This window comes from Anser brachyrhynchus (assembly GCF_964034855.1).
Source record: "Anser brachyrhynchus genome assembly, chromosome: Z".
Lineage (NCBI taxonomy): Eukaryota > Metazoa > Chordata > Aves > Anseriformes > Anatidae > Anser > Anser brachyrhynchus.
In genome coordinates, this window is record NC_137697.1 from 44,897,316 (window position 1) to 44,909,505 (window position 12,190).

General features: G+C 38.4%; 1 protein-coding gene across 1 annotated transcript in view; it reads right to left on the bottom strand.

Moving 5' to 3' along the window:
* LOC308186143 (uncharacterized protein) overlaps nt 1-12,190 on the bottom strand; it is a gene marked incomplete at its 5' end in the record, with an annotated part of 39,130 nt that overhangs the window by 3,226 nt on the left and 23,714 nt on the right. The gene's annotated exons all lie outside the window — the stretch shown is intronic.

Sequence of the window (12,190 nt, forward strand, 5' to 3'; positions counted from 1 at the left end):
CAAACAGACTGTTTTGTCCAGCCTGATTTATCTTCAAAGTGATGTTCTTCATTAAACCTTTTTCATTTTGTTTCTAGTGTTAGTCATTTCCGTGTCTGAGTCTCTAAGCAAGTTTATAGTAGACAAAGCTGCAGGGAACTGTTGAGTCTCTGCTGAAATGTAAAGTGGACAGCCTGAATGCTCAATAACTGTTCAGTCCAGACCAGAGTACTAATTTTGATTCTAAAGCTTACATGCAGATTACAGCCAGGTAGCTCAGGATGGACATCACACACTCTCTCACCAGAGATCCTTCAATTTCATTTCTTCCTGAGCTATGAACCTACTTAGATGTTTCCTCCCTGACACTTCTGCATGAACGAAGTCCATTTTACATGACCCAGTTCCTTCTTTAGTTCATCTCTTTGCTCTCTAGAATAAAGTGCAAGAAGTTATCTCAAATGTTCAGCTGGAGATGGTTCTCAATATATACAGGAAACAGGCAGAATGCAGGGACGAGGAACTGTTTTACCCTTCAGGAGTGTACCTAAGTGATTTCTGTTTCTCGTTTTCCATTTTCAAAGTGGCATTTTTTGCTTGTTTATTTAATCATGTTTCTTGAAGATAAAAATAACTTTCCCATCTTTGAATCCCATTCATTAGCTTCTGAAATGGATGCCCTTTGCAGTAGACATCCACTTTATAAGGAAGCCTAGGGGAGTGGGTTGGCCAGCTGCCCACCAGGCAAGACATCTGTATTTCCAGAAACTCAAGCCAGCTAACCACATTCTATTTTACACAATTAATTTGCAGCCCTTTTCTTTTAACTCCTATTATCACTGTTAGTCCATTAACTTATTTTCTTTGATGTTCTATAAACCCTCAGTACAAATTGAGTGGAGGCTACCAACTACACAGGCTACCAATGTTAGGGCCATCCTTTTTGTCTCTTTCATCTTGCCCACTTTGTTCAGTGTTTGGAAAACATAGTTTTTATCATGCCTTATAATAACACATTAGTTTAGGAGTTTCCTCAGTTAATCTCATGGAAAACTACTAAGCATTTCCAAGAAATACCATGACACCATTTATTCGTACTGTTGAGCAACCAGTTGGTAAAACTATAGAGGTAAAAAACAAACAAAAAGAAAAGGTAAGAAATAAAGTGTGTGAAGAAGAATATGATGCCAGCTCAGAGTGAGCAGGCCACTGGCACCTCTCCTTATCACCAGGCCCAACTGATGGCCAGGCCACAGCCATGGGACACGGGGCTGAGGCTCCCTGGGGTAGCCTTGGGAGGGCCTGGGCACGGCACTCACCCCTTGGAGCCCCACACTCGGGCCGCCACCGGCCACCGTGCCCTCTGCTCCTCCTTGGGCAGGCCTCAGGGAGGCCACTGGCCCCCAGTTCAGCCTGGAAGCAGCTGGTGCAGGGCACAGGGTGGGCTCCCCTCTGGCCACAGGCTCTGCGAGGCGCTCCGTGGCTCCGCAGGCTGACATTGTCACATAGCTTAGCATAAAGGACTTCTCGTTTGGGTAGTACCCTTTGTTACTTTCAGATATTGTAATTTTTTTTTAAAAGGCCCACCATCTTTTGTCACTGTGACACACTTGAATTTGCTTTGCCATTTACATATCTTTTTGCTTCTCTGACAAGTATTTTTATCATTTCCTTCTTAAGTTTGTGCTAATGCTGTTTCCTGCACCAAGAAGTAGATAAGTGATCTATCCATGTCACGTTTTCCTACTAATTTCTGTGTTACCTTTATTAAGAAAATTGTCAGACGAATAATGAGGCAAATAAATGATTTAAATACTGATCAACTCTTTAGATGAAAAACATCTGGATGATTATAAAACTTTTCTCAAAAGCAGGAAAACAAGAAAATCTTAAACAATCCACAACTAATAGAAGGTATAAAAATTAATAGGATGTCATTTTGCATTCACAACCTTTCTAGTCCAAGTGAGGCTGACAGTTTTGTGTAGACTTACTTTACCATTTCTTGACCATGGCTCTTCAAACAATTTTACCACCCCTCATAACAGTTCCAAACTGTCATGACTTGATTGTAGAATGTAACTACTAGTATGAGTCTTAAGATTTTTGTTGTTGTTGCCTTCTGTTACTTGATTCCAGTCATATCTCAATTATAATTTTTTTGCATTATATTTTTGTGGAATCAGTGTACTCCTTCTATATAGCACTCCAACAGCTTAAACTTGCCAAGTCTTGTATGTGAACCTTATAAAAGTTAAGTCACATTCAGTTATATTTGTGATTTAGTGCTCTCCAGCAGAAGTCCAAACATGCATTTTAATAAGAGTGGCAAGCTGACTAGGCATTGCCAGAGAGATTCACGTCCTATATATTCCTGCTCTACAAGAATTTTTCATTCGTGTCTTATGCCAAATTTATGCCAAGGAGATGGATACTTATTAATTCTATGATGCTGTTGAAGATGGTTAGAAAAGCAGAATTGTGCTCCAGGTTCTCACTCATAGATGCCATAAACATATTTCACAAAGTACAGCACGATAACCTCTGCCACTTAAAACTAAGTAGTACAGTCTGGAGTAAGAAGTGTCATTGTTTGAATGGAAATCTTTATACCTTCCTCTAAAAGGACAAATTAAAAGTCTCCCATATACCACCAGCATAAAATGTTATATATTTACTCATTATACATTTTTTCATGTTGGTTCATGAGTTATGGTTTAAAGAGTTTAAAATTTAACCTTCAGGAAATTAAGAATATGAGAAAGGTAGATTACTTCTATCGTACCTCATCAATAACCTTTCAATATTAATTAATATTCAAATACTTCGGGAGGTATGTCATGTAGTTGTCTTGGTTATGAAGTTTGTTAGACAGCAAGAGATGAGATTCTAGGTGACTGGTCAAGGAAGACAGACCTTTACTGCATCACCGAGGATGGGTGCATATGGAACTTGTGTCCAAGCATGCGTATGGTCTTTGGAGTGATGGCACTTAGGAGTATAACCAGTGGTACACAACCAAGTATATTTCATAGTAACCAGTTTTAATAATGATTTCTCCCTCTTCATCTTCAGAAAAGGATATGAATGTAGGAAGACAAGGGAACTAAGAACTAGGAGAAGTTGAAAGAAGAAAGAAGAAAGAAGTTGAAGAGAAGTGAAAGAGCATAGTCTTCTGACTTGTTTCAAAAAGGAGAAAACTGAGGCACGGAAAGATGACAGCTTGAATCAAATTTATGGTGTGTAAGTGGAGTTGGATATTTTAAACATACAATGCCCTTTCAGTTTTCATTTCTATATTTTTGTTCCACCCACAGATTCATCTGGGAAATTACTAATACCAGTGGCAGTCAAATCCATTATAATCTTATAAGCAGTGGGAGCTGAAAAAAGGTTTGTCGTAATGTACTTGTTTTTCCCTTGCTTTCAGTCTTTATCTTAGAACTTCAGATTGCATTACAGATATTAGTTGTGGGTCCTTTGTGTAGCTTTTTAAGATATGTTGGCAGGACAAGTTGCTGTATAATTTATTGTATTCCTGAACAATGCCTAAATACTGTGGCGTAGTGTTCTTTTTTTTCTTGGGGTGTTTTCGTATGTGCTCTTAAAGACTTTAAATGCTTAGATAGTGACTCACCTGAAACCATTCAAAGAGTTTACCACTGGACTATGAAGACTATCACACCAAAGAATTACAATAAATATATATATATATATATGTAGCCCTGTATCTTTATATAGGTTAGAATCACTTGTTAGAAACATTTTTCTTCCTAAAAATATTTTTGAACTATTTTTTTTTCCTATGATAATTTTAGGGTGACCTGAATGGATGGTTCCTGGGAAACCTAAGAAAATTTAATGTTTATGAAGATTCAAGCAGTCACCCACCTATGTTTTAAATAACATAGACACAGTTCTGATTAGTCTGTTTAAGAAAAAAAAACAGTGGTAGACAGAGGTTTCCATTTTTAGGGGAATAAAAGTACTTAGAGGTAGGGAAATAAGAGACTGAGAAGCCTGTGGTTCTTTAGAGAGGTCAGATAGAAAGGGACTTGGTAGATGTGTGCAAAATGCTAGAAGGCCATGGAAGAGAGAAAACACAGAGGTACTGTCTACTTTTCTAACAGAATAGGATAATCAATGAAATTAAAAAGTAATGACACAGCATAATTAACTTATTGATGCAGATGTGATATGCTTAGGTAGGTTGGAAGAAAGGACTAGCCATTTTAATGTCCAGTAAAAACATCAGCATTTTTCAGGTAAAATAAAATTTTAAAGATCTAAATATGTTTCTGTCAGAATATAAGCAATTAGAAAAAAATTCTTCCCAGGTCAGTTTATTAATTGCTACTCTAAACTTCCCCATGCTCAATCCTGACACTGGCCACTCTTAGAGGCTACATTTTCAGGCAGCGTTTGCATTTTCTTACTTCATACAATGCTTTTGGTTCTAGGAAAATATCTCTGTTCAGAGGAAGGTGGTGGCTGCTTGGTTAAGAAAAGAAGGGAATTAGCAAAGGAAGCATGACCTCTGATGATCTTGCTCAGATAGCCACTGGGACCATAAGCCAGTCATTTTATAATGAAACAGTTCAGAGATCTTTTATCGTGACTGCATTGGCACAACACCATTGGCAATGCAAAAGTGCCTATCAGGTATCTTTATAAATTCTGGAAAACTAAATTGGCAGCTCAAAATCTGACTCAAATGATGGTAGGCATGTTCAAAAGAGAATCTGTACTTTTGATTTTATTCTCCCTTGATAAAAGTTGCATAAAACTTGAGCTGTACAGATACCAACATGCTCCTGTTTTGATCATTTAACCAGTTCATATCTTGAAGACATCCTGTAAACAGTTCATCTAGACCAAGAGGGAGAACTACTGCTGTAACTAGAGTCATTTCTATCCCATGTGTCACATTGTAAAACTCCTGTTTTATCCAGTTTCAAAAATAGCTACTTCAATTGTGTCAAAAAACATATGGCAAGCATCACCCCCACACATTGCAGCCTATTGTCATCGCCCATTTATGTCAAAGGGAATTAATATCATAGACACTCCTTAATCTTTCAGAATGGGCTGGAAGGAAATGCAGTAGAAATACTTCCCTGCAGCTGTCTCTGCATATCCTCTAATTGTGAGGGAATCTGGTTATCCTTTATCAACTAGAACATCAATATGCAAAAATCTCTAGATTTGCTTTTTTGCATTGCTGAATGTTTCCTGTTATCTCTTTATTCTGATAGCACACAATAGTTTTACAGTGTATGGTATGATCTTTTAAAATAATTTTTAGTGTTTTTGTTTGTTTGTTTGTTTTTGTTTTAAGTAGGAGTGATAACTGATTCTTCATTGCTTTTGTCCTCCTGGTCGACCCCATAATTACAAATGTCACAACATCATTCTTTGTATGACAAGCTACCTCATGTAACAAAGACACATCTTGGAACAGAACATACTTCCATTCTATCATTGTATTGATTGATTTACAAGTGAAATTTCAAATTCCTATCTAATAACTTCTCCTAAAGTTATTGATAGTATATTGTTTTATATTCCTTATCTTCTTTTGTTTCTGTCTTTCATTTTGGCCTTCGTCCAGTAATATAGTTTGTGTTTTAGCAGGTTGAAAGGTATCAGATTCCAGATGATAATATTCAGTATTCAGTAGTGCTCTAGGCCACTGCATTTTAAAAATTTCTTTAATGACTTGTAGTGTATTGAAATACACATGTATAATATATATATTTAATTTACATAGCTAGATCACCAACTTAGCAAATCACGGAAGTATGTATTTATCTCATTTGCTGTTCCATGAAGCACTGAAAAGAGTACTCAGCATTAAAGTTGTCCAGATCCACTATGGTCAAGCAGCTCGTTTAATCACTATATGAAAGAGAGGTAGATTGCTACAAGAGATCCCTGTTGAAAAATTATTTTGCAATTTGGCACATGGAAAAATAAGGTAAACGAATGGTAGCTAAAGAGGAGTTTCAGAGTTCTGGATTGAAATATTTCATGTTTCACCAGACATGTTTAAATGTTTTTACTGGAGTCGTTTATTTAGATATTCTTTTTTGTAAGAAAATGTATTTAATAGAAACTGAAAATAGAATTGATGAATGATGCTTACATTGAAATTCCCTGGATTTATTTTTTTAGCATTTGAGCCTAATTGTGAGCCATAGTCAGTGGACTCCATATAAGATTCTTTTAAGATTCACACAGGGTTTTTGTATTTAATCCTACAGCTTTTGTTCTTCAGATAAACATATACTGGCACATGCAACAGAACTGTCCATCCATGGGCATTGTTGTTAGTTCATTATTTTAGGAGAACTCCTGGTACATTTTAAATTATAAATACAACTATTAAAGTAAATTATAAAGTAAATTATACACAACATACTTTGTGTGAAGGGGAATACAAACTTCAGAAATATGATATACAAAACAAAATTTTTTTTCAAAAGTCCTATATATGTTAGAACATGGATTCAACCATTACTTTGCTAACTTGCAACTATTCTATTTAGTTAGGCTGTTAATGTACCAATTTTGTTGTTCCAGTAGGAGAGCAGGTGTTTTCTTGTTTTACCAAATCAAATAAGTAAATGCCAAATATGGCAGTGCTTGTCACTCTGCTCATTCCTTGGCTCACTGTCAAGAGGTTGATGAAGTGTAGACGTCTCTGGCATTTGGCAACTATATACAAATAAATGGTCTTGTCAATTTATGAAAGATTACTGTGGTGTCTTAGTACTAAAGTGTAGGCATTTTAAAATATATAGAAGACCTTATAAAGGTGTTTGATTATTGATATGATTACCTGAAAACTTAGCAGCACTGTGTAAAAACTATGACTTTCATGTCATAATCTGAACATTTTGCATACATTCACATATTGTGCTTAACCCAGCTATTGCATTACTCAGATTTCTGATATTTATTTTTTTTTCCAATGGAAAAATAAAATGTATCCATTTGTTCCCAAAGAAAAGGAATGACATTTAGCAAATACACTAGTCTGATGTTAAAATATTATATACCATAATGATTTTCCCACTAAGGATAATGAAATTAGAAAATAACTTCATATTAAAACTGTTCTGTAAACTATGAATACTTTGCATAATTTTGCATTTCTGGATAAAATTACTCTTTCTGTAAATAATGTTCTTTTTGTGGATTAATGAAGATTCATTTAAGATAACTGATTAACAAATATGATTCACTGAGAATTCTACAGTACAAAATTTGTTTTTTGTTTATTCACTATTCACAGGAAGGAAAGGACAGGGCCAAAGGCAGAAAGTTTAGAAATCCAGGACAAAAAGTTATGGTTCATAATACATTTTAAATTTTTGCAGCTGTTGCTGTCCCTCTTTCTGTACTATCCAGATGTACCAAAACCCACGTTTTTAATCTGGCAAACATCACAGTGAACATTAAACACAATTGAAGACACTCTTGATTTCTTCACCTGCATTTTGACTTGGATGCAGGTCAAATTTCAGAACTATTTTTTACCAGTGGAGTCATACTGCAGATATTAGGAAGAACACAATACTGAGATAAAACAGATTCTGCTGGTTAATTTTTCCATTATTCTGTTGTGAGATTGTTTCAGTTCTAACTTGCATTTATGTTGTGCTGCTTTTTTAATCTGATTAATAAAAATGGACTACTACTGAGTTACATAACTTTTTTTTTTCCATAAAAAAAAAGGTCAAAAATTATTATCAGTATGTTTATGTTAATCATACCGTCTCTGTGATAATACAGTGACCTCTGTGCAAGTCCTTGTCAGGTTTGCACACTAGGTTTGTAGTAGATTCTTTTTTGCTTTGTTCTGAATCTGGTTCATGGGTCTGAAAATTGGTATCAACAGCTTTATTTTCCTAAGATTTATTTTCTGAATTTGAACTAGTTTTTCTTCTAAACAATAACTTTGCAAAAATAACTGTAGAGTTTCATCACAATACACTAATCAAACCATACACTGGTAATTCATAGATACTATGGGTAAATAGAGAAAAGAAAATATCAGCCCTTTTGCATTAAAACTTTGCCTAGGAAATGGGATCTGAAAAAAATCTGTTTTGCATTTATTATTCAGGAAAGTCGGGGGTTATTTACTTATCACAGAATCACAGAATTGTAGGGGTTGGAAGGGACCTCAAGAGATCATCGGGTCCAACCCCCCTGCCAAAGCAGGTTGCCTGAAGCAGGTTGCCCAGGTAGGCGTTCAGACAGGCCTTGAATATCTCCAGAGACGGAGACTCCACAACCTCCCTGGGCAGCCTGTTCCAGTGCTCAGTCACCCTCACCGTGAAGAAGTTCTTTCGCATGTTGGTGCGGAACTTCCTGTGCTCCATTTTGTGGCCATTGCCCCTTGTCCTGTCCCCACAAACCACTGAAACTTATATCTATTATATATCTGTCTTAATTATGACTGTTAGCCTGATTAAGGTCATACAGTAGTAGAAAATTATAATAGAATCATAGAATGGCTCAGGTTGGAAAGGACCTTAAAGATCACCTAACTCCAACCCCCCTGCAATAGACAGCAATGCCACCCACCAGATCAGGATGGCCAAGGCCCCATCCAGCCTGGCCTTGAACACTTCCAGGGATGGGGCATCCACAGCTTCTCTGGGCAACCTGTGCCAGTGCCTTGCTACCCTTACAGTGAAGAATTTCCTCCTGTCTAGTCTAAATCTGTCCTCTTTTAGTTTAAGACCATTCCCCCTTGTCCTATCATCATCTACCCGAGTAGAGAGTCCTTCTCCATCATTTTATAAGACCCCTTTTAAGTATTGAAAGGCCGCAATGAGGTCTCCACGGAGCTTTCTCTTCTCCAGGCTGAACATCCCCAGCTCTTTCAGCCTTTCTTCATAGGAGAGGTGCTCCAGCCCTCTGATCATCTTTGTAGCACTCTTTTGGACTAGCTCTAACAGGTCCACATCTTTCTTGTGCTGGGGGCCCCAAACCTGGACGCAGTACTCCAAGTGGGGCCTCACAAGGGCAGAGCAGAGGGGGACAATCACCACCCTCAACCTGCTGGTCACTCCTCTTTTGATGCAGCCCAGGATGCAGTTGGCCTTCTGGGCTGCAAGCATGCACTGCTGGCTCATGTTGAGCCTTTCGTCTACCAGAACCCTCAAGTCCCCTGTCTCCACAGGGCTGCTTACAGTGAGCAGCCTTCTCCCTGTCTGTACTCCTGTATGGGATTGCCCCAACCCAGGTGCAACACCTTGCACTTGGACTTGTTGAACCTCATGCAGTTCACATGGGCCCACTTCTCCAGCCTGTCCAGGTCCCTTTGGATGGCATTTCTTCCTTCTTTGGTATGGACTGCACCACTGAGCTTGGTGTCATCTGCAAACTTGCTGAGGGTGCACATATATATTTGGCAAAAATGTTATAAGCAATGTAGGTAATTGGCTGTCAGTCATTTCTTATCTTCTTAATTTCACAAAAGAAATGCTGTACTTAGATTTTTCATGTCTGGTAAAGGTGGTGTCTGGTAAATTAACAAAGGCGTATTATCACATTTGTCAAATTATTGTCAAAAGATTCAAGGGTCCAAATGATCTTCAGAGAACTAAATCAAACAGACACTTTCTCAGAGGTATTTTTGCTTGGGAAAAGAAGCAGAGGAAATTCTTTCCCAGTAGAATAATAGAATCATTAAGGTTGGAAAAGACCTTCAAGATCATCTGGTCCAACCATCACTCTACTACCAATGTCACCCACTAAACCATGTCCCTAAGCACCACGTCCAACCTTTCCTTGAACACCCCCAGGGATGGTGACTCCACCACTTCCCTGGACAACCTGTTCCAATGCCTGACCACTCTTTCTGAGAATAAATTTCTCGTAATTTCTAACCTAAACCTCCCCTGGTGCACTTTGAGGCCATTCCCTCTAGTCCTATCACTACTTTTCTGTGAGAAGAGGCCAACCCCCAGCTCCCCACACCTTCCTTTCAGGTAGTTGTAGAGAGCAATAAGGTCTCCCCTGAGCTTCTTCTTCTCCAGCCTAAACAACCCCAGTTCCCTCTGCCCCTCCTCATAGGACTTGTGTTCCAGGCCCTTCACCAGCTTCGTAGCCCTTCTCTGGACACACTCCAGGGCCTTGATATCCTTCTTGTAGTGAGAGGCCCAAAACTGAACACAGTACTCGAGGTGCAGCCTCACCAGAGCAGAGTACAGGGGGATGATCACCTCCCTGGTTCTGCTGGCTACACTATTCCTGATACAAGCCAGGATGCCATAGTCCTTCTTGGACACCTGGGCACACTGCCGGCTCGTGTTCAGGCAAGTGTCGATCAACACCCCCAGATCCTTTTCCTCTGCACAGCTTTCAAGCCACTCTGCCCAAATCCTGTAGCACTGCATGGGGTTGTTGTGACCAAAGTGCAGTCTTTCTTTCCAGCTCTTTCCCTGTCAGGGTTAAGACTGTTTCATTTCTTCCTTCTCTCTCCAACTCGTTCAGTAAAGCCAGGTCTCTCTTTTGCTCCCCACCACCATGCATACAAACCCACAAGCATACACATAACTTCTAACAAAGCCATTCTATGCCTATACATTTACTGCTTGTATTCCTCATTTCTCCTTATGGGTAGTCTGTTGTACACTGCAGACCTAGTCTGAGTGAATTATCCAAAGACAGCAACAAAACAGTCTCTCCCAGAACTTCCACTTGAACTTCCTCCAAGTGCCAACACCCTACATCTTAACTTTGGCAATGTACCTTCTCCTGTTCTTATTGAAACACTTGGAACTTCCCTATCCTAAGTATTCAAAACATTGGATTAACTACTCAAGTTAAAGGTTAACTCTGAGAGTCCTTTAGTTTTGCATTCCCATTCTCTGAGGAAATTCCTTTATTTTACTGAACAGAAGCCTCAGTTCAAATGAAGTGAATGCATCCATTCAGCTGAGGTGCCTTGGCTTCCCAGAGCCAGCCTGAAATTGGTGGAGAGACCTAAGCACTTCTAGAAGGCAACTGGTCTGAATCATTCCATAGAGGGTCCTGCCTCCTTCTATTAGCTTTGAAGAGAAGATAGGCTAGCTAAATTCTTAATTTAGGCATCAGTAAAGTATGTAAAATTAAGTAGATGGTATTCAAACACAAGATGTATGAATGCTAGGAATGATACCTGCATGAAGACTCTGGATTTTAGAGACTATAAGGCAAAGATAGGAGAATACATCTTCCTGTTGCACAGGTTATGGGAAGAGAGCTGTTTTAAACCTACTACTAGAGAATAAAACCTTTGCCTGTGTATTCAGTGTGTCTAGATTTCTTGACTCTTTTCCTCTCTTGAAAGGAAGCAGTAGATTTATAGAACTGACTTCCAATTGCTGAAGAAGACCTAGAGAAGTAAATATGACTAAAAAAAAATCAGTGGACAAAGATAGTACGAACATTAACTGGAGCAGGGAGGGGTGAGGAAGGAAAACAGATTTTGAGAAGGCGTGTAATCGTTACCTTGGAGCAAGAGAAATTGACTGCACTAGTGACATTCATGACATATGTTTGTCTAATCTGTTAATAAAACCTGCAGCAGTAGACTTCTCACCAGTTCTTTCTTCAGGTGTTTAACTAGCTTTGACGCTGTGCGTTTGGAGAGCTCATCTGAGCAGATGTTTCTATCTGCCCTACGCTCTCACCACATAGTTCTCCTGTTCCTCGCATGAAAGCTTCATTGTTAGTGTTTGCTCTGCCTTTTCATATCTAGACAATCTTTCACCTAGCCAGGGCAGGTGTAATGTCGGGCTTATTCAGTGCCAAAGGTAGCAGATACATGTTCCTGGATCAGTCTTTACATTCTTATCCAACTTGTCAATATGTACGTAATATGTTTTTATGGAATTTTTTTTTATCTGTACCACGAGTTGCAACATGTAAATGTTTGTGTCTGCCGTGCGTGTATGCTGTTCAAGGACATTTTTGAAAAACAGGATAAGACTTATTAACAGGCTATCCCCTAGTCACAACAGGAGATAGCAATGAATTTAATAATATAAATTGTAATGGTTTTGAGTAAGTACTGTAATTTTTAAGATACGTAGTTTTATCACAGCAATGTTGCATTTTCTGAAGAGATCATTCTACAGCTTTTTCAGGATTAAATTATTGTCATTCTTACTTACGTCTTCTTAATTTTCAAAATGTATATTTTCTATTG